This window comes from Hyla sarda, unplaced genomic scaffold (genome assembly GCF_029499605.1).
Source record: "Hyla sarda isolate aHylSar1 unplaced genomic scaffold, aHylSar1.hap1 scaffold_697, whole genome shotgun sequence".
In the NCBI taxonomy this organism is placed as follows: Eukaryota; Metazoa; Chordata; class Amphibia; order Anura; family Hylidae; genus Hyla; species Hyla sarda.
In genome coordinates, this window is record NW_026610715.1 from 1 (window position 1) to 13875 (window position 13875).

Genomic DNA, 13875 nt, shown 5'->3' on the forward strand with positions numbered 1-13875 from the left:
CCAGATAGGGGACGTATCAGATATTAAACTGATAAGAACAGATACTACACTTGATCTTAGCCAAAAGGCCGAGAAGCGATAACCGTGAAAGGGGCGGGCCCAACAAGGTCCCCTTCATGGGCACTATCACTGCTTGCTGTCAGGGAGGCTGCCAGACAATTTTCCATGCACACTCTGGGCTGGGGGGCAGTCAACCACCAGTACACACAGCAGAACCTAAACCCATACCATTATTGCTAAGCAGCAAGACAGGGGCCCATTGCACTCCCACGGGGCCTTTTTAAATGCAATCCATAACCCGGATTTGCCAGGAACCCTTCTTACTCCTCCTACTTGCATGTGACACTGGGCTTAGGATCTGCATAGGAAACACACACACAAGCACACACCTACCTTTGTTGCCTGCAGATGCCTCCTTGGCTGTCCCCAAACGGTATCAAACCAACACCCACGGGAAGCTGTAAGCATAGAGGACATGCCTGCACCCCATTGGACTTACCTGTGTGGGTTAAATCCGGGTTATTTGACAACCTATGGCGGTGATGGTTCTGCTCAGGCAGAGCAGTGCTGATGCTCCTCATAAAGCTGTCGCTGCTGTGAAGGTTCTAGGTGACATCACAAATCCCTATGGTTACATACACAACAAAGCTGGGTTGTTGTTGTTTACACTCTGCAAGGCCTGTGGAAGTGAGTGACATCATAGCACTGTAGTTCTGAGGGTTCAAGATGGATGCAACAATCTCCTGTTGCTTCTATGAAGGCCGTAATAGACGACATCACCAAACAGCTCCATAGTCACATACACAGCAAAGGAGAGATGTTGTTTACACCTAGTGATGTCAGTGGTATTGAGTGACATCACAGCACAGTGCTAAGGCTCCTGGGCCTGGACACAGCAGCGGCTGCAATATCTCAACGGAGAATACGTTTATATCTATGTGTGTGTGTGCGCATATATATATATATATATATATATATATATATATATATATATATATATATTTCTCCGCCGAAATCACTTTTAAACCCATTTCCACCTTTTTTTCCCTTCTCTTCCTCTTACTTTTTTTTCACGTTTTTTTACGTTTTTCTCCTTTTCGCCTCTTTTCTGGGCGTATTATTCTTCTTTTTCTTCTTTTTTTTCGTCTAATGCATACCCCATCAGTGCAGCAATGCTTATTCAATACCGCCAGCAGATGGAGACACTGGGGGATCATTTTCTAAGGATTTATACTGATTTTTCCTGTCTGAATTTGTCGCACAGAAAGTTGCAGGCCAAATATGTGTGACATTTCTGCGACTTTAGCTTCTAGAGCATTTTTACAACATTATACATAGGTGCTGAATACATAAAAAGCGACTGTTCAGCGACAGACAAGTCGCATCGGCTGAAAGTAGGCCAGAATGTCAGTCCATGTTGGAGCAGGTTTAGATACAGTCTAAAGCATAGATCTCAAAGTCTGTGCACAGAATTTAGCAAGGGCCTCGCACCTTCTGATGCATCAGGTAGGTGCACAATAGCATAGCCTAACCCTCTGTACTTTGGTCTATATTGATGCGGGACATAGACAGCCAGCTGATGACCAATCCATTAGTGCAATGGATGGCTGGAAGCATTTGTCTTTGCCTTTGCAATACCACAGAAGCAATGCATGGTCAATGTACAGCAATGACACACCTGTGTGAACAGCCAGGAGACCCCCCCCCCATGTTATGTTACATAGTTACATAGTTAGTACGGTCGAAAAAAGACATATGTCCATCAAGTTCAACCAGGGAATTAAGGGGTAGGGGTGTGGCGCGATATTGGGGAAGGGATGAGATTTTATATTTCTTCATAAGCATTAATCTTATTTTGTCAATTAGGAACATTCAGCACCCACCCGCTATCAAGGCAGCTGCCTATCATGTCATGCCCTACCTGCACAGGTGTGCTGGCTACTCAAATGATCCAATTAAGGAGGCCATTTAGTCAGCAGCAGCAGAAGTCCTGTGCCTGGACGCTCCAACAGGGGCCAGACACAAGCAGAAGCAGAAGCAGCAGAAGCAGCAGCAGCACCACCTTTTGTTTTTTGGCTGCAGCAGCAGCAAGGCCCACAGGGCTGGCTAGCTGGCTAGCCAGCAAGCAGGTAGCAATGAAAGTAGGAATCTTTCTTTTTAACCCTGTAAGGGGGTGGTGCACTGTACCCGAAGATACTGCCATATCGGGTCAATGCATAGGGCGACGGAAGCAAGCTTCGAAATCGGCCCCCGTTCTCAAAAATCCATTTAATATATGGTCCCCAGATAGGGGACGTATCAGATATTAAACTGATAAGAACAGATACTACACTTGATCTTAGCCAAAAGGCCGAGAAGCGATAACCGTGAAAGGGGCGGGCCCAACAAGGTCCCCTTCATGGGCACTATCACTGCTTGCTGTCAGGGAGGCTGCCAGACAATTTTCCATGCACACTCTGGGCTGGGGGGCAGTCAACCACCAGTACACACAGCAGAACCTAAACCCATACCATTATTGCTAAGCAGCAAGACAGGGGCCCATTGCACTCCCACGGGGCCTTTTTAAATGCAATCCATAACCCGGATTTGCCAGGAACCCTTCTTACTCCTCCTACTTGCATGTGACACTGGGCTTAGGATCTGCATAGGAAACACACACACAAGCACACACCTACCTTTGTTGCCTGCAGATGCCTCCTTGGCTGTCCCCAAACGGTATCAAACCAACACCCACGGGAAGCTGTAAGCATAGAGGACATGCCTGCACCCCATTGGACTTACCTGTGTGGGTTAAATCCGGGTTATTTGACAACCTATGGCGGTGATGGTTCTGCTCAGGCAGAGCAGTGCTGATGCTCCTCATAAAGCTGTCGCTGCTGTGAAGGTTCTAGGTGACATCACAAATCCCTATGGTTACATACACAACAAAGCTGGGTTGTTGTTGTTTACACTCTGCAAGGCCTGTGGAAGTGAGTGACATCATAGCACTGTAGTTCTGAGGGTTCAAGATGGATGCAACAATCTCCTGTTGCTTCTATGAAGGCCGTAATAGACGACATCACCAAACAGCTCCATAGTCACATACACAGCAAAGGAGAGATGTTGTTTACACCTAGTGATGTCAGTGGTATTGAGTGACATCACAGCACAGTGCTAAGGCTCCTGGGCCTGGACACAGCAGCGGCTGCAATATCTCAACGGAGAATACGTTTATATCTATGTGTGTGTGTGCGCATATATATATATATATATATATATATATATATATATATATATATATATATATTTCTCCGCCGAAATCACTTTTAAACCCATTTCCACCTTTTTTTCCCTTCTCTTCCTCTTACTTTTTTTTCACGTTTTTTTACGTTTTTCTCCTTTTCGCCTCTTTTCTGGGCGTATTATTCTTCTTTTTCTTCTTTTTTTTCGTCTAATGCATACCCCATCAGTGCAGCAATGCTTATTCAATACCGCCAGCAGATGGAGACACTGGGGGATCATTTTCTAAGGATTTATACTGATTTTTCCTGTCTGAATTTGTCGCACAGAAAGTTGCAGGCCAAATATGTGTGACATTTCTGCGACTTTAGCTTCTAGAGCATTTTTACAACATTATACATAGGTGCTGAATACATAAAAAGCGACTGTTCAGCGACAGACAAGTCGCATCGGCTGAAAGTAGGCCAGAATGTCAGTCCATGTTGGAGCAGGTTTAGATACAGTCTAAAGCATAGATCTCAAAGTCTGTGCACAGAATTTAGCAAGGGCCTCGCACCTTCTGATGCATCAGGTAGGTGCACAATAGCATAGCCTAACCCTCTGTACTTTGGTCTATATTGATGCGGGACATAGACAGCCAGCTGATGACCAATCCATTAGTGCAATGGATGGCTGGAAGCATTTGTCTTTGCCTTTGCAATACCACAGAAGCAATGCATGGTCAATGTACAGCAATGACACACCTGTGTGAACAGCCAGGAGACCCCCCCCCCCCCATGTTATGTTACATAGTTACATAGTTAGTACGGTCGAAAAAAGACATATGTCCATCAAGTTCAACCAGGGAATTAAGGGGTAGGGGTGTGGCGCGATATTGGGGAAGGGATGAGATTTTATATTTCTTCATAAGCATTAATCTTATTTTGTCAATTAGGAACATTCAGCACCCACCCGCTATCAAGGCAGCTGCCTATCATGTCATGCCCTACCTGCACAGGTGTGCTGGCTACTCAAATGATCCAATTAAGGAGGCCATTTAGTCAGCAGCAGCAGAAGTCCTGTGCCTGGACGCTCCAACAGGGGCCAGACACAAGCAGAAGCAGAAGCAGCAGAAGCAGCAGCAGCACCACCTTTTGTTTTTTGGCTGCAGCAGCAGCAAGGCCCACAGGGCTGGCTAGCTGGCTAGCCAGCAAGCAGGTAGCAATGAAAGTAGGAATCTTTCTTTTTAACCCTGTAAGGGGGTGGTGCACTGTACCCGAAGATACTGCCATATCGGGTCAATGCATAGGGCGACGGAAGCAAGCTTCGAAATCGGCCCCCGTTCTCAAAAATCCATTTAATATATGGTCCCCAGATAGGGGACGTATCAGATATTAAACTGATAAGAACAGATACTACACTTGATCTTAGCCAAAAGGCCGAGAAGCGATAACCGTGAAAGGGGCGGGCCCAACAAGGTCCCCTTCATGGGCACTATCACTGCTTGCTGTCAGGGAGGCTGCCAGACAATTTTCCATGCACACTCTGGGCTGGGGGGCAGTCAACCACCAGTACACACAGCAGAACCTAAACCCATACCATTATTGCTAAGCAGCAAGACAGGGGCCCATTGCACTCCCACGGGGCCTTTTTAAATGCAATCCATAACCCGGATTTGCCAGGAACCCTTCTTACTCCTCCTACTTGCATGTGACACTGGGCTTAGGATCTGCATAGGAAACACACACACAAGCACACACCTACCTTTGTTGCCTGCAGATGCCTCCTTGGCTGTCCCCAAACGGTATCAAACCAACACCCACGGGAAGCTGTAAGCATAGAGGACATGCCTGCACCCCATTGGACTTACCTGTGTGGGTTAAATCCGGGTTATTTGACAACCTATGGCGGTGATGGTTCTGCTCAGGCAGAGCAGTGCTGATGCTCCTCATAAAGCTGTCGCTGCTGTGAAGGTTCTAGGTGACATCACAAATCCCTATGGTTACATACACAACAAAGCTGGGTTGTTGTTGTTTACACTCTGCAAGGCCTGTGGAAGTGAGTGACATCATAGCACTGTAGTTCTGAGGGTTCAAGATGGATGCAACAATCTCCTGTTGCTTCTATGAAGGCCGTAATAGACGACATCACCAAACAGCTCCATAGTCACATACACAGCAAAGGAGAGATGTTGTTTACACCTAGTGATGTCAGTGGTATTGAGTGACATCACAGCACAGTGCTAAGGCTCCTGGGCCTGGACACAGCAGCGGCTGCAATATCTCAACGGAGAATACGTTTATATCTATGTGTGTGTGTGCGCATATATATATATATATATATATATATATATATATATATATATATATATTTATATATTTCTCCGCCGAAATCACTTTTAAACCCATTTCCACCTTTTTTTCCCTTCTCTTCCTCTTACTTTTTTTTCACGTTTTTTTACGTTTTTCTCCTTTTCGCCTCTTTTCTGGGCGTATTATTCTTCTTTTTCTTCTTTTTTTTCGTCTAATGCATACCCCATCAGTGCAGCAATGCTTATTCAATACCGCCAGCAGATGGAGACACTGGGGGATCATTTTCTAAGGATTTATACTGATTTTTCCTGTCTGAATTTGTCGCACAGAAAGTTGCAGGCCAAATATGTGTGACATTTCTGCGACTTTAGCTTCTAGAGCATTTTTACAACATTATACATAGGTGCTGAATACATAAAAAGCGACTGTTCAGCGACAGACAAGTCGCATCGGCTGAAAGTAGGCCAGAATGTCAGTCCATGTTGGAGCAGGTTTAGATACAGTCTAAAGCATAGATCTCAAAGTCTGTGCACAGAATTTAGCAAGGGCCTCGCACCTTCTGATGCATCAGGTAGGTGCACAATAGCATAGCCTAACCCTCTGTACTTTGGTCTATATTGATGCGGGACATAGACAGCCAGCTGATGACCAATCCATTAGTGCAATGGATGGCTGGAAGCATTTGTCTTTGCCTTTGCAATACCACAGAAGCAATGCATGGTCAATGTACAGCAATGACACACCTGTGTGAACAGCCAGGAGACCCCCCCCCCCCCCCCATGTTATGTTACATAGTTACATAGTTAGTACGGTCGAAAAAAGACATATGTCCATCAAGTTCAACCAGGGAATTAAGGGGTAGGGGTGTGGCGCGATATTGGGGAAGGGATGAGATTTTATATTTCTTCATAAGCATTAATCTTATTTTGTCAATTAGGAACATTCAGCACCCACCCGCTATCAAGGCAGCTGCCTATCATGTCATGCCCTACCTGCACAGGTGTGCTGGCTACTCAAATGATCCAATTAAGGAGGCCATTTAGTCAGCAGCAGCAGAAGTCCTGTGCCTGGACGCTCCAACAGGGGCCAGACACAAGCAGAAGCAGAAGAAGCAGCAGCAGCACCACCACCTTTTGTTTTTTGGCTGCAGCAGCAGCAAGGCCCACAGGGCTGGCTAGCTGGCTAGCCAGCAAGCAGGTAGCAATGAAAGTAGGAATCTTTCTTTTTAACCCTGTAAGGGGGTGGTGCACTGTACCCGAAGATACTGCCATATCGGGTCAATGCATAGGGCGACGGAAGCAAGCTTCGAAATCGGCCCCCGTTCTCAAAAATCCATTTAATATATGGTCCCCAGATAGGGGACGTATCAGATATTAAACTGATAAGAACAGATACTACACTTGATCTTAGCCAAAAGGCCGAGAAGCGATAACCGTGAAAGGGGCGGGCCCAACAAGGTCCCCTTCATGGGCACTATCACTGCTTGCTGTCAGGGAGGCTGCCAGACAATTTTCCATGCACACTCTGGGCTGGGGGGCAGTCAACCACCAGTACACACAGCAGAACCTAAACCCATACCATTATTGCTAAGCAGCAAGACAGGGGCCCATTGCACTCCCACGGGGCCTTTTTAAATGCAATCCATAACCCGGATTTGCCAGGAACCCTTCTTACTCCTCCTACTTGCATGTGACACTGGGCTTAGGATCTGCATAGGAAACACACACACAAGCACACACCTACCTTTGTTGCCTGCAGATGCCTCCTTGGCTGTCCCCAAACGGTATCAAACCAACACCCACGGGAAGCTGTAAGCATAGAGGACATGCCTGCACCCCATTGGACTTACCTGTGTGGGTTAAATCCGGGTTATTTGACAACCTATGGCGGTGATGGTTCTGCTCAGGCAGAGCAGTGCTGATGCTCCTCATAAAGCTGTCGCTGCTGTGAAGGTTCTAGGTGACATCACAAATCCCTATGGTTACATACACAACAAAGCTGGGTTGTTGTTGTTTACACTCTGCAAGGCCTGTGGAAGTGAGTGACATCATAGCACTGTAGTTCTGAGGGTTCAAGATGGATGCAACAATCTCCTGTTGCTTCTATGAAGGCCGTAATAGACGACATCACCAAACAGCTCCATAGTCACATACACAGCAAAGGAGAGATGTTGTTTACACCTAGTGATGTCAGTGGTATTGAGTGACATCACAGCACAGTGCTAAGGCTCCTGGGCCTGGACACAGCAGCGGCTGCAATATCTCAACGGAGAATACGTTTATATCTATGTGTGTGTGTGCGCATATATATATATATATATATATATATATATATATATATTTCTCCGCCGAAATCACTTTTAAACCCATTTCCACCTTTTTTTCCCTTCTCTTCCTCTTACTTTTTTTTCACGTTTTTTTACGTTTTTCTCCTTTTCGCCTCTTTTCTGGGAGTATTATTCTTCTTTTTCTTCTTTTTTTTCGTCTAATGCATACCCCATCAGTGCAGCAATGCTTATTCAATACCGCCAGCAGATGGAGACACTGGGGGATCATTTTCTAAGGATTTATACTGATTTTTCCTGTCTGAATTTGTCGCACAGAAAGTTGCAGGCCAAATATGTGTGACATTTCTGCGACTTTAGCTTCTAGAGCATTTTTACAACATTATACATAGGTGCTGAATACATAAAAAGCGACTGTTCAGCGACAGACAAGTCGCATCGGCTGAAAGTAGGCCAGAATGTCAGTCCATGTTGGAGCAGGTTTAGATACAGTCTAAAGCATAGATCTCAAAGTCTGTGCACAGAATTTAGCAAGGGCCTCGCACCTTCTGATGCATCAGGTAGGTGCACAATAGCATAGCCTAACCCTCTGTACTTTGGTCTATATTGATGCGGGACATAGACAGCCAGCTGATGACCAATCCATTAGTGCAATGGATGGCTGGAAGCATTTGTCTTTGCCTTTGCAATACCACAGAAGCAATGCATGGTCAATGTACAGCAATGACACACCTGTGTGAACAGCCAGGAGACCCCCCCCCCCCCCATGTTATGTTACATAGTTACATAGTTAGTACGGTCGAAAAAAGACATATGTCCATCAAGTTCAACCAGGGAATTAAGGGGTAGGGGTGTGGCGCGATATTGGGGAAGGGATGAGATTTTATATTTCTTCATAAGCATTAATCTTATTTTGTCAATTAGGAACATTCAGCACCCACCCGCTATCAAGGCAGCTGCCTATCATGTCATGCCCTACCTGCACAGGTGTGCTGGCTACTCAAATGATCCAATTAAGGAGGCCATTTAGTCAGCAGCAGCAGAAGTCCTGTGCCTGGACGCTCCAACAGGGGCCAGACACAAGCAGAAGCAGAAGCAGCAGAAGCAGCAGCAGCACCACCTTTTGTTTTTTGGCTGCAGCAGCAGCAAGGCCCACAGGGCTGGCTAGCTGGCTAGCCAGCAAGCAGGTAGCAATGAAAGTAGGAATCTTTCTTTTTAACCCTGTAAGGGGGTGGTGCACTGTACCCGAAGATACTGCCATATCGGGTCAATGCATAGGGCGACGGAAGCAAGCTTCGAAATCGGCCCCCGTTCTCAAAAATCCATTTAATATATGGTCCCCAGATAGGGGACGTATCAGATATTAAACTGATAAGAACAGATACTACACTTGATCTTAGCCAAAAGGCCGAGAAGCGATAACCGTGAAAGGGGCGGGCCCAACAAGGTCCCCTTCATGGGCACTATCACTGCTTGCTGTCAGGGAGGCTGCCAGACAATTTTCCATGCACACTCTGGGCTGGGGGGCAGTCAACCACCAGTACACACAGCAGAACCTAAACCCATACCATTATTGCTAAGCAGCAAGACAGGGGCCCATTGCACTCCCACGGGGCCTTTTTAAATGCAATCCATAACCCGGATTTGCCAGGAACCCTTCTTACTCCTCCTACTTGCATGTGACACTGGGCTTAGGATCTGCATAGGAAACACACACACAAGCACACACCTACCTTTGTTGCCTGCAGATGCCTCCTTGGCTGTCCCCAAACGGTATCAAACCAACACCCACGGGAAGCTGTAAGCATAGAGGACATGCCTGCACCCCATTGGACTTACCTGTGTGGGTTAAATCCGGGTTATTTGACAACCTATGGCGGTGATGGTTCTGCTCAGGCAGAGCAGTGCTGATGCTCCTCATAAAGCTGTCGCTGCTGTGAAGGTTCTAGGTGACATCACAAATCCCTATGGTTACATACACAACAAAGCTGGGTTGTTGTTGTTTACACTCTGCAAGGCCTGTGGAAGTGAGTGACATCATAGCACTGTAGTTCTGAGGGTTCAAGATGGATGCAACAATCTCCTGTTGCTTCTATGAAGGCCGTAATAGACGACATCACCAAACAGCTCCATAGTCACATACACAGCAAAGGAGAGATGTTGTTTACACCTAGTGATGTCAGTGGTATTGAGTGACATCACAGCACAGTGCTAAGGCTCCTGGGCCTGGACACAGCAGCGGCTGCAATATCTCAACGGAGAATACGTTTATATCTATGTGTGTGTGTGCGCATATATATATATATATATATATATATATATATATATATTTCTCCGCCGAAATCACTTTTAAACCCATTTCCACCTTTTTTTCCCTTCTCTTCCTCTTACTTTTTTTTCACGTTTTTTTACGTTTTTCTCCTTTTCGCCTCTTTTCTGGGCGTATTATTCTTCTTTTTCTTCTTTTTTTTCGTCTAATGCATACCCCATCAGTGCAGCAATGCTTATTCAATACCGCCAGCAGATGGAGACACTGGGGGATAATTTTCTAAGGATTTATACTGATTTTTCCTGTCTGAATTTGTCGCACAGAAAGTTGCAGGCCAAATATGTGTGACATTTCTGCGACTTTAGCTTCTAGAGCATTTTTACAACATTATACATAGGTGCTGAATACATAAAAAGCGACTGTTCAGCGACAGACAAGTCGCATCGGCTGAAAGTAGGCCAGAATGTCAGTCCATGTTGGAGCAGGTTTAGATACAGTCTAAAGCATAGATCTCAAAGTCTGTGCACAGAATTTAGCAAGGGCCTCGCACCTTCTGATGCATCAGGTAGGTGCACAATAGCATAGCCTAACCCTCTGTACTTTGGTCTATATTGATGCGGGACATAGACAGCCAGCTGATGACCAATCCATTAGTGCAATGGATGGCTGGAAGCATTTGTCTTTGCCTTTGCAATACCACAGAAGCAATGCATGGTCAATGTACAGCAATGACACACCTGTGTGAACAGCCAGGAGACCCCCCCCCCCCCCCCCCATGTTATGTTACATAGTTACATAGTTAGTACGGTCGAAAAAAGACATATGTCCATCAAGTTCAACCAGGGAATTAAGGGGTAGGGGTGTGGCGCGATATTGGGGAAGGGATGAGATTTTATATTTCTTCATAAGCATTAATCTTATTTTGTCAATTAGGAACATTCAGCACCCACCCGCTATCAAGGCAGCTGCCTATCATGTCATGCCCTACCTGCACAGGTGTGCTGGCTACTCAAATGATCCAATTAAGGAGGCCATTTAGTCAGCAGCAGCAGAAGTCCTGTGCCTGGACGCTCCAACAGGGGCCAGACACAAGCAGAAGCAGAAGCAGCAGAAGCAGCAGCAGCAGCACCACCTTTTGTTTTTTGGCTGCAGCAGCAGCAAGGCCCACAGGGCTGGCTAGCTGGCTAGCCAGCAAGCAGGTAGCAATGAAAGTAGGAATCTTTCTTTTTAACCCTGTAAGGGGGTGGTGCACTGTACCCGAAGATACTGCCATATCGGGTCAATGCATAGGGCGACGGAAGCAAGCTTCGAAATCGGCCCCCGTTCTCAAAAATCCATTTAATATATGGTCCCCAGATAGGGGACGTATCAGATATTAAACTGATAAGAACAGATACTACACTTGATCTTAGCCAAAAGGCCGAGAAGCGATAACCGTGAAAGGGGCGGGCCCAACAAGGTCCCCTTCATGGGCACTATCACTGCTTGCTGTCAGGGAGGCTGCCAGACAATTTTCCATGCACACTCTGGGCTGGGGGGCAGTCAACCACCAGTACACACAGCAGAACCTAAACCCATACCATTATTGCTAAGCAGCAAGACAGGGGCCCATTGCACTCCCACGGGGCCTTTTTAAATGCAATCCATAACCCGGATTTGCCAGGAACCCTTCTTACTCCTCCTACTTGCATGTGACACTGGGCTTAGGATCTGCATAGGAAACACACACACAAGCACACACCTACCTTTGTTGCCTGCAGATGCCTCCTTGGCTGTCCCCAAACGGTATCAAACCAACACCCACGGGAAGCTGTAAGCATAGAGGACATGCCTGCACCCCATTGGACTTACCTGTGTGGGTTAAATCCGGGTTATTTGACAACCTATGGCGGTGATGGTTCTGCTCAGGCAGAGCAGTGCTGATGCTCCTCATAAAGCTGTCGCTGCTGTGAAGGTTCTAGGTGACATCACAAATCCCTATGGTTACATACACAACAAAGCTGGGTTGTTGTTGTTTACACTCTGCAAGGCCTGTGGAAGTGAGTGACATCATAGCACTGTAGTTCTGAGGGTTCAAGATGGATGCAACAATCTCCTGTTGCTTCTATGAAGGCCGTAATAGACGACATCACCAAACAGCTCCATAGTCACATACACAGCAAAGGAGAGATGTTGTTTACACCTAGTGATGTCAGTGGTATTGAGTGACATCACAGCACAGTGCTAAGGCTCCTGGGCCTGGACACAGCAGCGGCTGCAATATCTCAACGGAGAATACGTTTATATCTATGTGTGTGTGTGCGCATATATATATATATATATATATATATATATATATATATATATATATTTCTCCGCCGAAATCACTTTTAAACCCATTTCCACCTTTTTTTCCCTTCTCTTCCTCTTACTTTTTTTTCACGTTTTTTTACGTTTTTCTCCTTTTCGCCTCTTTTCTGGGCGTATTATTCTTCTTTTTCTTCTTTTTTTTCGTCTAATGCATACCCCATCAGTGCAGCAATGCTTATTCAATACCGCCAGCAGATGGAGACACTGGGGGATAATTTTCTAAGGATTTATACTGATTTTTCCTGTCTGAATTTGTCGCACAGAAAGTTGCAGGCCAAATATGTGTGACATTTCTGCGACTTTAGCTTCTAGAGCATTTTTACAACATTATACATAGGTGCTGAATACATAAAAAGCGACTGTTCAGCGACAGACAAGTCGCATCGGCTGAAAGTAGGCCAGAATGTCAGTCCATGTTGGAGCAGGTTTAGATACAGTCTAAAGCATAGATCTCAAAGTCTGTGCACAGAATTTAGCAAGGGCCTCGCACCTTCTGATGCATCAGGTAGGTGCACAATAGCATAGCCTAACCCTCTGTACTTTGGTCTATATTGATGCGGGACATAGACAGCCAGCTGATGACCAATCCATTAGTGCAATGGATGGCTGGAAGCATTTGTCTTTGCCTTTGCAATACCACAGAAGCAATGCATGGTCAATGTACAGCAATGACACACCTGTGTGAACAGCCAGGAGACCCCCCCCCCCCCATGTTATGTTACATAGTTACATAGTTAGTACGGTCGAAAAAAGACATATGTCCATCAAGTTCAACCAGGGAATTAAGGGGTAGGGGTGTGGCGCGATATTGGGGAAGGGATGAGATTTTATATTTCTTCATAAGCATTAATCTTATTTTGTCAATTAGGAACATTCAGCACCCACCCGCTATCAAGGCAGCTGCCTATCATGTCATGCCCTACCTGCACAGGTGTGCTGGCTACTCAAATGATCCAATTAAGGAGGCCATTTAGTCAGCAGCAGCAGAAGTCCTGTGCCTGGACGCTCCAACAGGGGCCAGACACAAGCAGAAGCAGAAGCAGCAGAAGCAGCAGCAGCACCACCTTTTGTTTTTTGGCTGCAGCAGCAGCAAGGCCCACAGGGCTGGCTAGCTGGCTAGCCAGCAAGCAGGTAGCAATGAAAGTAGGAATCTTTCTTTTTAACCCTGTAAGGGGGTGGTGCACTGTACCCGAAGATACTGCCATATCGGGTCAATGCATAGGGCGACGGAAGCAAGCTTCGAAATCGGCCCCCGTTCTCAAAAATCCATTTAATATATGGTCCCCAGATAGGGGACGTATCAGATATTAAACTGATAAGAACAGATACTACACTTGATCTTAGCCAAAAGGCCGAGAAGCGATAACCGTGAAAGGGGCGGGCCCAACAAGGTCCCCTTCATGGGCACTATCACTGCTTGCTGTCAGGGAGGCTGCCAGACAATTTTCCATGCACACTCTGGG

General features: G+C 46.2%; 6 non-coding genes and 1 pseudogene across 6 annotated transcripts; all 7 read right to left on the reverse strand.

Annotated features, from left to right (window-relative positions):
• On the reverse strand, nucleotides 1-80 carry LOC130343880 (U2 spliceosomal RNA; annotated as a pseudogene; the record flags this gene model as incomplete).
• Nucleotides 81-2171: 2091 nt separating this feature from the next.
• Nucleotides 2172-2362, reverse strand: LOC130343873 (U2 spliceosomal RNA). Its single transcript, XR_008883018.1, has one exon. It is a non-coding gene; the product is annotated as a U2 spliceosomal RNA (small nuclear RNA).
• A 2096-nt stretch (nucleotides 2363-4458) lies between these two features.
• Nucleotides 4459-4649, reverse strand: LOC130343886 (U2 spliceosomal RNA). Its single transcript, XR_008883023.1, has one exon. It is a non-coding gene; the product is annotated as a U2 spliceosomal RNA (small nuclear RNA).
• Nucleotides 4650-6749: 2100 nt separating this feature from the next.
• Nucleotides 6750-6940, reverse strand: LOC130343888 (U2 spliceosomal RNA). The gene has a single exon (XR_008883024.1). It is a non-coding gene; the product is annotated as a U2 spliceosomal RNA (small nuclear RNA).
• Nucleotides 6941-9023: 2083 nt separating this feature from the next.
• Nucleotides 9024-9214, reverse strand: LOC130343889 (U2 spliceosomal RNA). The gene has a single exon (XR_008883025.1). It is a non-coding gene; the product is annotated as a U2 spliceosomal RNA (small nuclear RNA).
• Nucleotides 9215-11304: 2090 nt separating this feature from the next.
• On the reverse strand, nucleotides 11305-11495 carry LOC130343890 (U2 spliceosomal RNA). Its single transcript, XR_008883026.1, has one exon. It is a non-coding gene; the product is annotated as a U2 spliceosomal RNA (small nuclear RNA).
• Nucleotides 11496-13585: 2090 nt separating this feature from the next.
• LOC130343891 (U2 spliceosomal RNA) lies at nucleotides 13586-13776 on the reverse strand. The gene has a single exon (XR_008883027.1). It is a non-coding gene; the product is annotated as a U2 spliceosomal RNA (small nuclear RNA).
• Between the last annotated feature and the right edge of the window lie 99 nt (nucleotides 13777-13875).